The sequence below is a fragment of the Chionomys nivalis genome, chromosome 13 (genome assembly GCF_950005125.1).
Source record: "Chionomys nivalis chromosome 13, mChiNiv1.1, whole genome shotgun sequence".
NCBI lineage: Eukaryota > Metazoa > Chordata > Mammalia > Rodentia > Cricetidae > Chionomys > Chionomys nivalis.
Window position 1 is genome coordinate 23,071,939 of NC_080098.1, and position 15,740 is coordinate 23,087,678.

Sequence of the window (15,740 nt, forward strand, 5' to 3'; positions counted from 1 at the left end):
ATGTGTCATACCCTCTGTAAAAGGAAAGCAAAGTCTGTGGACAAGAGGTATAGGCTTTTAGGATGAGAAATTGGAGAATAAGTTTATAGGTTCTTACGGAGAGAAGTAGAAATGATGTATTTAATAACTATCGACATAAACATTTATATTTTATGCATCGTCTTAAATCAGGCTTGAAGTAGAATTATAATTTTAGCTTGAAAACACAATAATTGAATTTTTCACTTTAGTCATAAGACTAAATACAAAATGTAGTGAGAGATTAGCTTTCACTTAAGTGGTACTGAGTACCGAGTCTGTTCAGTGCTTTCCTCCTCACAGAGGAGATACCTGGGAAGAAGACCATGTCTCTTTCACACTGCTGTAGCAAAGAGAAGCTCACAGACAGCATCAACAGTGAGAAAGGAGTGTTGGGATGAGGAAAGCACAGACTGAGGCGTGAAAGGGAATGATATTCTCAGCTGAGACATGAGGAACCAAGAAGGGCTACCAAATGTAAGTGGCATCTCCTTGACATCATGACGGCAGAGCAGAAGCTGCCTAAGTGAAGAAAGGGCCCCCAAAAGGAGCATCAGCCATCATACCTGAGGGGAAGAAGTGAACAACTTCGCTCCTCTGACTTACCTCATGTCTTAGAAGAGGGCAATCTGAGTAAATTTCAAAGTAATTCTTAGGCAAATTAGTTTCTTAATAAATATTGATGGATTGAAACTCACTTTAGCACAGTGAAGGTCATTTACCTAAAGTTTGTGACAGGTATCATATTAAATGTAGAAACGCCAGCATTCCCAGTGAGTCAGAAATGAACCAAGGGTGGCTTTGGTTATCCTTGTGGAGGAGGCAAAATGAAATAGACAATCTGGAGATTCTATAGAAAGAGAATCTCTACAGTTTTTTCTCTACTTTCAGATAATGTATTTATTTATGTATAATAATTAAGATACTCTACATATGAGCAGTTTGATTGATAGAAAATCAAATTACTCACACAAAAGAAATATATAGAAATCAAAGTTGTCAAAGCTCAGAAGCAATCATGAAATTTAATGGAGTATGCTTTGATGTTTTGAGTAATACCTTTAACAAGAGATACATCAGATATTAATGTATGCCATTACATATATTAACATATGTTATAAATGCTATATGATACTGTAGAGAATAAATTTAAATTATTTCGTAACTGCAATTTTTATATTTTCATATTCACATTATTTAATAAAAGCAATTTCAATCAAAATCTTAAATTTTAGAACTCAGAAAATCAAAATTCACAATATGCTCCTTGAGGTGTACTCTGACTCCCATTAATATAGGATGTGTTTTAGGAAACCTGTGAAAAAATTTCCAGGTATTCCCTAACAGTATAAAATTACTGCTTTAGGAAGCGTAGCACGTCTCAAAGAAAATGAACAAAATGAATAAATGCTAAAACAAGGCATTATGAAGACGGAAACAAAAGCTATTTTAATTGAGCAGACACCTCAATCTCTCAACATGAATCAAAGACCAAGTACAGCATTTCCCTCCCAGTCATGGACCGTAACCTGAGGCAAATATGTGGAAAAACTGAATACAAGTAAGAAGGTAGGGGCTGTCACGCTGAAAGCAGGGATACCGAAGGCACGTCTGAAATGCCCACCAGCAGCAAGATTCTCAAATCCAGCAGGAGGATGTAAATTACCCCAAGAAGAGCTCACATTCTTAGGAAGCAGAAGCAACAGAGAGCTTGAGGTTGCACAAAGACGGAACCTGTTAGGTATGTGGACTGGAAAGGAGGAGGTCACAGAGAAGGACCTCCTGAGATGGTGATGGTTTCTTTGCCTTTGTTTATTTAGAGCTGGGGTGGGATGCTGCACTGCTCAGCCCACTGTAGCTGGCAGGAGCTTGAGAGTGGAGCAGAAAGTACATGGCACTAGGCAGTCTTTATTCCAATCTAACCAAATGGAAGGCCCTTGCTAATACACAAGACGCTGAGCTAATAAATCAGTAAAATGATAAGCTTGGAGTGAAAACTACATCCGAGAAATTAGTCATCCTTTATAAACACAGTCCCTCATCAAGAAAAACCAGGTCAGGAACTCAAGACAGAAACCTGGAGGCAGGAACTGAAGCAGAGACCACTGGGCTACGCTGCTCACTGGCTTCTTCCTAGGGTCATACTCAGCTAGTTTTCATACAAAGCCCAGCTACTGCTGCCTAGGAATGGCACCGCCCACAGTGGGCTAGGCCTCTCTATGTGAAGTAGTCATCAAGAAAATGCCCCATTGACATGCTCACAGGTCAGTTCTATGGAGGCGATTTTTTGGCTGAGGTTCTCCCAAAGTGTATCAATTTAACAAACAAGATTAACCATATCAGAAGCATACCAACTAAAATACAGATACTATCAGACTATATGAAAAAGTTAGATGTGCCCAGATGAAATAAATAAGAGATTCACTGAAAGATCTAATGAGCACATCCTGCTTTATGTAAAAGGATGACACAAGGTACCTGAAAACAATGGAAAAATTAACTTCAGCCATCCATGTAAGTTGAAAGATAAGGAATATCAAAAACAATAAATAAATAAGAGGTTTTGTAATAGTTAAAGCATAATTGTAACAGGATAATGCAACAATCTTACATGTGTATTTGCCTAAAGAAAGTACCTTGAAAGCATATCTAAAGCCGACAGAGATAAAGAGATAGGAAAATTTAGAGTTGGTGTTGTCAATCTTGAATGTTCTTTCAGAAGCAGACTAATAAAGAGAAATTAATATAAACATAGAAGATCTGACCACTGATGTAGTAATCTTCTTTCTTCTGAGGTGCTTATGAAATGGTCACAGATATACCATACCCTGGGCCATAACAGTCAACTACTAATTATTTCAAGACTGATAAGAAAAATGTTTTGTCAAGAATGGTGCATAACTTCCAGATCTTATAGGAGTAAAACCTTATTTACAATTCAAAGGCTATAACAAGCTAGATAAAAATTGATAAGTTTCTTGAAAAATTGTTTTATAAAATTGACAAAAGAAGAAATAATCTGCAAACTATTTATTTACTTATGTGTTGCTATGTGTGTAGAGACAAGGTTTCCTTATATAGCACACGCTGCCCCTTAATTCATGATTCTCTTTCTTCAGCATCTGAAATACTTACAAATATGAATCACCACTCTGACCTATAAACTATTAAAGTAATTAGACTTGAAATAGTGTACCTTCCTGCAATGAAAAGTTTATGTATAAAAATATCTATTTTAAAAAATTGTTCTCAAAATAGAGAACAGGATACTCAGTTTTATGAGGCTATTTGTAATAACATCACGGGATATGTGAGATTGCCTTTGCTTACATATTTTCATTTTAAAATATTACTAACTGGGGTGAATCAACTACATAAATTTTTGATTCATAAATTGCTAAAAATATTTTGTCTTTAATTCCAGTCATTTATCTATCTTTTAGGAAATTATTTCATTATTTTTTTTCAAATTTCTATAAGGACAATTATTTGGGTCTTTGGGTTGCCAGAGCTTTCATTATATTCCTGAAAATGGACTTACATTTTGTTAAAATAGATTTATACTTTAAATGTTGTTCTGAGATTTTTCTCCCTTTATTGAAAACATATATTTTTCCTCACATAAGACTTTCTGATACTGTTCTTCTCCCTCTACCCCTCCCAGTTCCTCCCCACCTTTTCTCCCATCCAGGTTTACTGCCTTTATGTTTCTATCAGAACACAAACAAGTTTCTAAGGGAATATAATATACTATGCAGTATAATATAATATGTGATAAAACGAAAACTAACAAATCAGAATTGGGCAAAACAAGCAGAAAAAAAAGATCATAAGTGAAGGCACAAGAAACAGAGACTCACTTGTTCACACACTCAGGAAGCCCACAAAAACACTGAACTGAAAGCCATAATATTTGTGCAAAGGACCTGTAGGGTAAAAAGAGAGAAGAAAAAATATGTAAATAAAACATATTTTTTAGAAAATGAAAAGCCATGGCATGACATTAAGACTCAAGAAACCTCAAAAGATGCCACTGAGTTTGTTTTCTGTTAGCTGTATAGTTCTGGACACATAGCCTACCTTTAAGGGTAGTTTGTTGAGCAGGGCGGTGGTGGTGCATGCCTTTAATTACTCGGGAGGCAGAGGCAGGCTAATCTCTGTGAGTTCAAGGCCAGCCTGGTCTAAAAGAGCTAGTTCCAGGACAGCTAGGGCTGTTGCACAGAGGAAACCCTGTCTCAACAACCCCCCCCCCAAAAAAAAACCACAAACAAACAAACAGACAAACCAACAACAAAAAAAACAAAAACTAACAAACAATAAAAACGAGTGAGTATCAAATGGAGATAGCTTCTGGGTGAGGGATGGAGGCACCGTGGGGGCTATTTCTCCTTTCAGCTCCAGCGCTTTAAGTGGTGCAGACCTGTGCAGGCCACGTACAAGCTGTCTCAGTCTCTGAGAATTCGTATGCATACCAGTCATGTTGATTTAGATTGGTGTCCTCAGACCTTATTGCTCTCACACTCTTTATACAGGGTTCCTTGAGCAATAAGGGGTTGGATTTAATAAAGGCATCCCATTTAAGGATGAATGTTCCAAGATCTTTTACTGTGGGTTTCTGTATTTATTCCCATGTGCTGCAGGACGAAGCTTCTCTGATGATGGCTGAACAAGACACTGAGCTTTGAAAATCACAGAAAGCCATTAGGAGTCATTTTATTCATTTTATTGCTTTTTATCTTTTAAGGACCAGTAGCAGTTGCTGCTACCCTAGATCTCCAAGCTATTTAGTCTCAGGTTCTTAGTCACTGAAGCCTTGTCGAGTCCTGGATCCATTCTGTGGAATGGATCTTAAAGCAAATCCGATACTGGCTTGTGACACCCACAGACTTTGTGCCTCCACTGCACAAACATATCTGGCAAGCAGGGCACCATAGTAGACCAAAGATTTTGTGGTTGAGATGGAATTTACATGTCTCTTTGTAGCATGCAGAGGATCTTCCTGTACCGAAGATGCTAGAACATAGTGGGGAAGGCTCTGTGTAGGTACCAGAGAGACTTCTCCAACTTCACTGAGTTGTATAGACGTTAGCTTCAGCAATAAAGCCTTGCTGTCAGTTTGTGGAGACTATAGTCTTGACTACAGCTTGGGTTGTTTGAAATTTATTCTGAGTTTTCTAATAAATATTATTTACATGAAAGTGTCTTCTTGTTAATCATAAAATTTCAAATTTTAAAGTACCCAATGATTGTTTTTTCTCTTCATAATGTTGAGAACATCTTTTACTACTGTGAAATTATGCAATGATTTTCACATAATTTCTATACTTTTCAATTAAATTTATTTCTCAATAAATTGTGTCTAAGTGAAAAAAATCATAATAAAAGTAAGAATAATTAGAATGCAATTGAAATGAAATTGGTATTGAATAATGAAATAAATCAAAACATATTTAATACAATGCTGTAAATTGAGTAGAAATTTTATAGTAGTCACAAGCATTTATGACAGAAGATTAACAAGCAACAAAAAGTAGAGAAAAGACAATAAATAAAAGATTAAAAACCATTCATGTTGAAAGAAAATGTAACATAACATATTTAAAGGTTAATAATAAAAATATAATTTTCTCATACAGGAACAATTCAAGCAATAAAGAGAGTATAATTAGAATAAGGGAAAGATTTTAAGTACACCGGGAGAAACTATGAACAATTTGATGCTAATTAATTTGAAAACATGGACCAAATCTGCAAATTTTTAAAAGCACATGAATGATTCAGCATGCTAAAGATGGAGTAACAAGCCAAAACAGTTTTTTTAATGACCATGAAAAAGAAATCATTGTTAAAGAAAACTTCACAAAAAAATTATCTACCCAAACTTTTTGCCACTGAATTTCATAAAACATTGAAGGAGAAAGTAATTTCAATTTTATTTTATTTCAGAAAATGGTAAATGATAAAAATACACTCCAATAAATCCTGCAACCCTTATCAGTCATCACCTGAGGTCCAAAACATTGAAATCCAACATTGGCTAAAGCACATCTACACGAAGCATGTAGGCAATAGATTAACTGACTTGAAAATAAATCTATATGATTATTCTGCTATAAAATAAATTTATTTTAATACCTGCTTATATTTAAAAATGAAATCTTGTCACTACTATATAATTAAAGACAGCTTGTAAACAGTTTTAATGATGAAACTATAAAGGAATTCTTAATATATACCTAATGAAACTCTGAGTACAATTTTTCAATTTTGCATTAGGTCCTTAGATTTTAAACATTGAAAAGAAAGATGATGAGGAATTAGGAGAATTGGGAGGCAGTGGTGTTCCTAGAGGTTGTGCTTGTCTGTAAAACATGAGAAGAGATGCTTAGAGAACAAAATGGTCACAACGTTCATATGAAATCACAAAACTGTCAGCCGTATGCAGGAAAAAAGTCTACCATAAGTTTTGTGTAAGACAATAATGGAGAAAATCATTTAGAGTTGTTTACAGAAAAATTCAAATTTACAAAGAGACACATCATGTTCTTGAATCAGAAGCCTTGTTAGTATAATATTTAATCTTCAAATTGATTCATAGTTTGAGTGATACTTGCTTCAAAATTCTATAAGAAAGTAATGAAGATCTTTATTTTTCTTAAATTTACACTCAAAGACAAAAATCTGTTAATGCTTTTTTAGTAAGAACTGTGAGTTTTACATGTGTTTTGGTAACTCGGGGAACAAGACTTACTATTAAGCAATAGGACCAGGGATAAAGGAATTGATTGGTGAAACAAAATAGAGAGATTAAAAACAGGTTCATCCATACAGGAAATCTGGTATCCATTGTCTCATCAAGTTTGCCATAAAATGGGTCATTGAATTCACAGTTATATTCTGTAGGAGCCTGTGGTATTTAACAGGTTTGGTGTAACAGGATTTCCACCAAGTGGCTGGCTCATCTCTCTGCATTATAGTGCCATATATGGTCTCTATTGTTGGCTGCATGGAAAATTCTGAAGCAGAGCATGGGTTCATGAAACCAGGGTTATTGAATTCATGTGTAGCCTCTACCTCTATCATTACAACTGCTGTATCATGTAAGAGAGGCAAAGCCAAGAGTCGGTGCCTACTTTGCATTCGTCACTCCCCTATATCTGGTAGCTGTTGGTTACTCGCTTACTGGAGTCCATAGTTTATTGCTTTTCATCTTTTTGTAGGCAGTTCAGTCTAGTACTTCCTAGGCTCTTACTAATCACGTTATTCATGTATCTTCTTTCCTCGGGGTTCTTCATCTTCTGTCTAGATGGGATAACTAAGGCTTCTGCTTATAATAATTCAAAGAGCATGTTCATCCAGCATAATTCTTCAGGTTATTCCTGGGACAAGAATGGCATGTAAGCATCAGAATATTCTCTCTTCTTACCAACATATTGAACTAAGCTATTTTGCAGTCCAAGATTTAGTCTTTCTGTCCTCGCTTCTTTTCCTTGTTGTTTCAAGAGGCCTTATTTTAGTCTTGGGGGAGGGGTGTCAACTAAAGCAATGGATGTTAGTGGTATAACCATCTTAAATATTTGTTTGTCAAGTTTCAGGAGTCATTTAGTCTCACTCAGGACAAATTCTAAAAGTATAATTCTCATTGTATGTTTGATTGTAACTATACCTGTTCAACTCTACAACTAAGTCAATGTTATTGTACCCAACCTATATATATATGCCATATCTAGGAACTCACTGACTACTGAGATGATGCAAAGTGCTAAGGGAAGCTTCATAAACACAAAGCAATACCTTGTCTACTGGAGTGTACTGGAAGTTTTACACAGAACTTTGCTTACTATAGGCCCTACAGGATCTCTGGATTTGACAAGAGACACGATCAGGACCTGTCAGAAAGTTTTTTGTTGTGCTATGTGCACACAACAGGCAGCCTTCCTTCATTTACCCTCAATGAGAGGGTCAGAATGCTATGCATGTGTACAGCATCTGCTGCCTCAAAAAAACCACAAAGAAACCCACGAAGTCTGAAGTGGTATTTCCCTCTTAGTGATAAAGAGTGTGTAGTTTGGCAAACTGGCCCTGTTTTTATAGATGAGAATTCTCAGTGTGACCCAGATTAACAGAATCTTACAAATGTGAAAGTAGCAGGTGTATTCTACAGGCATATGTGTCCCCTTTGACATATCAAGAACCTTACCAGAGCATCTGGAGTCCCAGAACACCTGAATGTGTCATAATCAATATGATGGCGAAGCATGAAGCTTTGCATCAGATGATCAAGGCCTGTTGTGGGAAGAGGGACACATGAAAGAGAGAAGAGTAATACAAATCAGGGAGAATGATTGTGTAGTTTTATTGTCACTATGTGAAAACAATAGTTCTGAGTCCTTTATTTATTAATACTGAAAATACTTCAGCATTTAAACAGACTTTCTTTATTTCAATGAACCCATAGCCAAGATCCTGAAATCTATAATATCTATATGTTACATCCACAGAGATAAGGTGTGATGTCGACCAACATATTTTACAACATTGTCTATTTACAGCAATAGCTAGAGTTTGTCCTGACTTCATTTGTGAATATTCTACATCTATTCTCAAGTTAGGCATGCAAGAAAATTACAGTTTTGGCATTAAGTTGAGATAAAACCTACTCAGCTTGCCTTAGGCAGGAAAACATTAATGAAAACTTATGCCAATCACTATGGGTTGTATCACTGAGCCTAGGTACCACAAACCATGTTGCATTCTATCTCTGCAGTGGTTGGGAATATTCAGTGGTTTCTGATTTTTATTATTACTAATAATTAAATAAAAACATGGGTATATTTTTCACATTATAATATCTATTTTCCACTTCTAAGTTAAAAATAACAGCTTCAAATAATCTTTATAATTTCAGACAAATGCTCATAAAGATTTATTATTACAATATATAAAACTATCAGTGTCTCTCATACTCTATGATAGTTTTGATTTATGTTAAGACAGGATTTTAAAAAATTGTATTAATCTATTCATTCATTTCTTTAATTTGGACTTAGGGTTCTATCTAGTCCAAGCTAGTTTTGAATATATAATGTTTAACATTTTTAAAATTGTTTTCTCATCTTTCTGTCTCACCTGAACATCATTATTTTCAAGTAATTTTATATATATATTTAAAGATTGAATAATATTTTGAGATTTATTTCCATAGTGAAATGATTACTATAATTAAACAGCATCCCTCTGGTATGGGAAGTCCTTCTGTATATGTGTTGCTTTTATTGGTTAATGAATAAAGAAGCTTTTGGTCAATGGCTTAATAGAACACAGCCAGGCTGGAAGATATATATATATATATATATACACACACATATATATACATATACATACATATATATACATATACATATATATGAGAGAGAGAGAGAGAGAGAGAGAGAGAGAGAGAGAGAGAGAGAGAGAGAGAGAGAATAGGCAGAGTCAAGGAGATGCCATGTAGCCATGCCAGATACAAACTCTGGGAAGAAACTTGCCAGTAAGCCACATGATGATACATAGATTAATATAAATGGCTTAAATTTATATGTAAGAGCTAGCCAATGAGAAGCTAGAGTTAATATGCCAAGCAGTGATTTAATTAATAGAGTTTTTGAGTTGTTAATTCTGGAGTATGGGTAGCCAGGAACAAACAAGCATCTCCTACAACATCCCTCTCACAAGAATTATTTGGTCATAAATTTAAGGTACATAATCCAATATTAACTCAAGATCTCCTGCTACCCTAAAGATCTCTAGATTTAACATCTCAACATGAGCTACATTTCCCCAGTTCCTCTTTTCTCTTTCTCACAACTACAATTCCTGTGTTTCTTTCTTTCACTAGGACAGTCTTCCAGTTCCTACCTTACTTTGTGACAGGATTCTTTTCTAAGGCTGAATGTCATTTCAGGATGTTGAATACTTGCCCAAGAGTTTGAGACAAAACAGACACACTTAAAAGAGTGTATGGTCACCAGGGACTCAAAATAGGCACAGAATTTCCTAGTGAGAACTGCTCCAGTATTTAAAGAAAGGAGTTGGTGACATGTTAAAAAAGAAAGAGAAAAGCAGTTTTCTTCACGTGAAATAAAGACCTGGTCCCCAGGATTTCATTTCTATTAGAGGCCTTCTAAGATTATGTTCTCTGCCCCTTTAGTTTTATTATACCCCCTTGAGGCTGTGTTTCACTTGTTGAGGAATTTCAGAAGTTTGGTCATCTTTGATATTTTCTTGTTGGCACAAACAAATTAGACTCTACTGGTCCTCAAGGAGCTGCCTTAGAGAAGCCTGTTAGAAATAGAGGCTCATGTAATTCCCAGTAGTTCTTTGGAGATCTCATTCCAATAATATAATTTGATCCCAAGGCTTGAATCAAAGAATAAGTCATTATTTTAGAGTAAAACTGTGTCTTCTGATATGCAAAGAGACAGATCATCAACTCTGAAGAAATAGTGGTCTAACGAGGATGATGCACAGAACTTTAATTTCTGAGCGTTATGAATTTCTAATAGACCTACTTTATTCAAACACATTCCTTTAGAAACATGACCTATTATCATATATTTTAGACATATCTAACATGGCATTTATACAAGACAATGTTCTACCGAATTAAATTGGGGTGATTTTAGCTGTTTTAATAAATAACCCTAAATATTCAATACTTTAATACTACTAAAGTTTATTTCTTTGTCAAATAATGGCAATGTAGACATTTCTGAACTATTAAAGCTAAAATGTTTTGAAATTAGAATCAGTAGATTGTACTTATATATGCACATAAATGCAACAAAAACTTAAAAGATGTCATGAATTCGTGTGTGAATGGGAGACAGAAGAGGAATTCGAGGGGGAGAGGATCGAGTAGAAACGCTGAAGAAATGTTCCTACTCATGTAGGAAGTTCCCCAAAATGTAAAATCAATTATAAAACTTTTCTCCCAACTGTGATGGTGGAGCCTATACTCTTTCCCAGAGGAAGCATCTGAGTATGTCTCAGGTTCACAGAATGTTCTTTCTACAAGACAATAGAAACAGGTGGAAGAAGTAAGAGACAGTAACCTTTTAAACCCTTTGAGCTGAAAGCAGCATGGTCATCACGTGACTGTCACTCTAGTCACCATGCAGGGTTAGTTGAGAGATGCAATTCCAGGGTATGAGGAAATTATTTCCCAGGATGAATTGCATCATGAAAGAGGAATGCATTGCTTCAAAACGCTGTTTCTGTTCCATCCTGGATCTATGCAGTCCACATGTGTGAGCGACCTTTGCCAGTCTAACAGGATGTCTGAATAAGCAACTGCAAAAATGGAAAGATTTGTCTTGCCTCCTCATTTCAGAGAGTTATGTCCTTCATCGCATGGTCACATGGCCTTTAACAGAATACAGTGGTGAGAAGACTACATAACGTCTGAGAGCTACTCACCTCACAGGTAGCCAAGAAACAGAAAAAGAGAGAGTACCTATCCTGGCAGGCCAAAGGCAAGATGTGCCGAAGGACATTGCTTTTCCTCTTCCCTGTGATGTACTTCCTCTAAGAGCTTCACTTCCTATTTTTAACTCCCAATATTGCTATCATATAATCCATTCCCAATAGCCTATTGAGGGACACATTCATTCATTAGGCCAGGGTCTCATGACCAACTTTACTCTGGAATCACCATCCAAGGAACTCAGGGAGGTTTAATATCCCACACATCTCTTAATCCAGTTACTTTGGTGAGCAAAATTATCTAACATTTTATCACCTATCACATTTTATCTATCTGCCTGGTTGCCTGTATGCCTATCTGTCCGTCTATCCATTCTTTCATCTATCTATCTATCTATCTATCTATCTATCTATCTATCTATCTATCTATCTATCTATTTATCTATCTACACACCTCCCTTTTTTTTCTTCACATCTGTTTATGTATTGCTTTAGGCATTAGGAGATGCTATTTAGTGCCAAGGTCACTGTTGTAAATTAGAGTCTCACATATGGGCACATGGATTTTTACCAACTTTATTAAAGGAGAAATCATTTTTTTGCTGAGTCCTCTGTGAAGACTGACAATAAAATGTTCTCAATTTTTGACTTGTGAATGACATTCATTGTCTTCGTTACTAAAATAGAAATGAATACTAAAAAAGCGTTATTAAACTAAGCAGTCTTGGATGGATTGATATGAAGGTCTCTTTTCCCAGCAGACTGTTTCTAGTTTTGATTATTAACTCAGAGTTCTTGCTTAATGATGCAAAAAAAGAGTATTGGAGCTCTGATATTAAATACTAACCATTTTAAACTTCAGGTTCTGTCTCTGCAAAATGATGAGTTTAGACAGAGTGATCTTCATCCTGTAAAATCCCCTGGATTGTGTAGAAACCTAGACCATTGTATTCTTACCTGAGACCCTTTGATGTTCTAATTTCTTGTTCTGTTGTCATACGTACTGTAATGGCCAAACCTTGGAGGAGGAAAGTCCCTAAGCATGCCTATGGGGGTTATCTTGCCTAAATTAGTTGAATCGGGAGACTAGTCTACTATGAGTAGCAGCATTCCCTAGGCTGGGATCCTCAGTTGTCTAAAAAGGATAAAGTGGGCCTAATAAAGCTTTTATTACCTTCTGTCTCTTAACTGCTGATGCATGGTGACTAGCTGCCTCAGTCACTGGGACTTCACCACAGTGACAGACTTTAACTGTGGGCTAAGACAAGCCTTTCTTTTTCAAGTTGCTTTTTTTTTTTAATCACAACAACAGGGAAGCAGCTAATACACATATTGATGTTACATTGATACTTACATCCACACCACTCCAGTGAGGTGGACTCTCTCATCAGTTGTGATCTGCCCATTTGTTAGTACTTTCTTGCTCCAAGGCGCTCTTCTATAGACGTTCTGATCATGTGTGTCTTCTTGGAGTACTGTCTTCTGCCAATCTTCATATATTGAACGTGTCTAATATATTCCAAACATAATCAGTTTAAGGCTTTTAAGTACTCACTTGTGATAACAGAATGATTTAACTGTTACAGCATACCCCCCAGGTAGGTATAACTCTTCTTTTCAAATCTAATTTAACATCCGTGAATATGATCTGTTTGATGGGAGATGGGACCATCTGTTTTTTTTTTCCTTCTTCTTCTTCTTTTATTTGCCAAAGACACTCTGTGCATTTTGGCAGCTTCCCTAAGTATACTCAAGAACTTGTGCCAAGTACAGTTGGAATGCTTCATAAATCCACACTCTGAAAAACAACGGAACCAAGCACTGATTTTTGGTAAGCCAGGAAACACTGCCTGTTCATCATAAGGGGAAGAGTCAGCAAGTGTAGATTAAGGTCACATCTAACCCATCAGACTATCCAGCACAACTTATCTCAACTCACATAATAGTGAGAGTTATGGGCTCCCCCTCCAAGAAGTATGTCCCAGTTTGGGAAATCCTAGTTTCTACCTAAATAAGAGTTACCCGTCTTTTATATTGGACCTAGTGAAACAGATGACTGGTTCAGGAGGAGATATCTGACTTAAAATGGTTGAAGCTCAGATCTTGTAGGACTGAGTTTAAGATATTCTCAGTGTGCTGGTTCTGAAAGAGAAAGGGAGAGAAAGAAAGGGAGAGAACGAAAGGGAGAAGGAGAGAGTGAGGGTACTCAGCACTCAGAGTATTGAAATGAAGATAGAATTCTGATGTCATTTGTGCCCTTGTTTTTTCCTTATCCCAACTATATTTCTTAAATTCTAAATGATCCCAAATTATTTAAAAAGCAATTCCCTCCTTCTTTGTGCAAGTAAATTATACAACTGAAAATTAGCACTAATTTATACACATGCGATCAACATGAAACTTGGCTCCTATGATTACCAAAAGAAGCCAGTTGAAAAATCAAATCTGAATTGCTTACAGGATCATTTTGAGTGTAGGATCAAATCTTCAAATGATGACATTTGGTTGGTGTGATCATGCCAGGATTTCTATGAAATGTATAGTTCATTACAGAATACATTCACATCTCCAAAGCGGACTTTTGTCATCTCATATAAAACATTGAGACAGAAAACAAATGGTTATAACTCAGTACCAAACTTGCTTCAAAACTCTTTTAATGCTCATTGTACTTCTCATTTATGTAACAGAAAATCCATCACACCATAGCACTAAGCACAAAGAATGTATTCAGAAACAAGCTTGAACTAAAACTTTGTAAGTTTGGGTGTCTTTATTCAATATGTTCAGACTGTGGTAAAAAGCATGACAGCCATAGTTTTGGGAAACCTGTTGATTTTTGTCAGTGAAAAATCCACTGTATCAGTGACGGTCTTTCGGACCTCATTTCTTCCATTTTCTCTCTCATACTCTCACACTCTCTGCATGTAGATATACATATAGACACATACATATGTATGTGTGCATTAAGCTTCTTTTGCAATATATCACAAATGTCTTGGTGTTAGGATCTAAGGACAGTTAAATTAAAAATAGAAAAGAGTAAGTGTGGTTTGTGTAATATTATCTGATTAAAACTTGATACTGATTTTTAAGCCTTAGCGATTCATATGTAGCACATTTAGGAACCCCTTAATATTACACACTCTGTTTAGCTTTTACTAAAGTAATTGTGTCTTGTTTTAAAGTATCAAGCCCTTTACAGGACCATGGGCTTTTCCTGGCAAGTTAACCTTATTGACTGAGGGTGTAATTTGATGAAACAGCATCATCCTTTGATCTAGAACTCCACTTTGGAAACCTGGCTTTAGAAATCCTGAATTGTCTATCCTGGGAGCTTATTGTTTAACATGTAAGAATCATATTCCATCCATCTCTAGTAGTGCAATTTGTAAAACTTTACTTGTGAGGTGGTTGCAGAAAAAAAAAGGCAAAAAAAAAATGAATCTTATCTGTAGGTTCCATGAGCAGTGCAACTACACTCTTTTGTTTCTAGGATTTTGTTTGTCCTCACAAAAGTTTGCATAAATCAGGTTCTTTTTCTTCCTTTCTTCCTTTCTTCTTTTTCTTTTTTGTGTATGTCTGTGTGTGTGTGTACATGCGTTCATGAGTGCATTGTGTGTGTGTGTGTGTGCATTCCTGTGACTCAGAGCATTGCTCCTTTGGTGCACAGGGAAGAGATGTAAGTGGCTTATAGCTCTCACTCTCTAGATGACTCACCTAAAAAGACTATTTTCTCTTGGCTGAAAAATTGTCCAAATACCTGGTTTACTTTTAATGAACCATTTTCCTTGCCAACTGGTGGAATCTTCAATATGTGGGGTACATGTGACCTTCTGCTGTTGCATAGATCTTAATAAGGAAGCGATATAGAAATAGCCATTCCTCTCCAAAAAGAAACCACATAAAATACCACATTTCCACTTTATCACAAAACCCGGAAAGTACAGATTTGTGCCTTTCAGTTCTAAAGGAGGTTTTCTTAGCCTCATTTTTTTCTTACTAGAAGAAAAGCAATGTTAAGGAGAAAAACGCATTCTACATTGATGAACGAAAATCACCTCTGGATGATGGGTTTGAAATATATTGCATTTGTTCTGTGAAAAAGTCTCCAGACAGAAAATAAATTTGCCTGATATCAAGGTTTTCAATTATTATCAAATAAACCATTTGATTCATGTCTTTCACTATTAAAGTAAAGGGGGGCACCCATGCCCCATTTGTTGTGATTCATAGTGAATTTAGCAGATTCATGATGG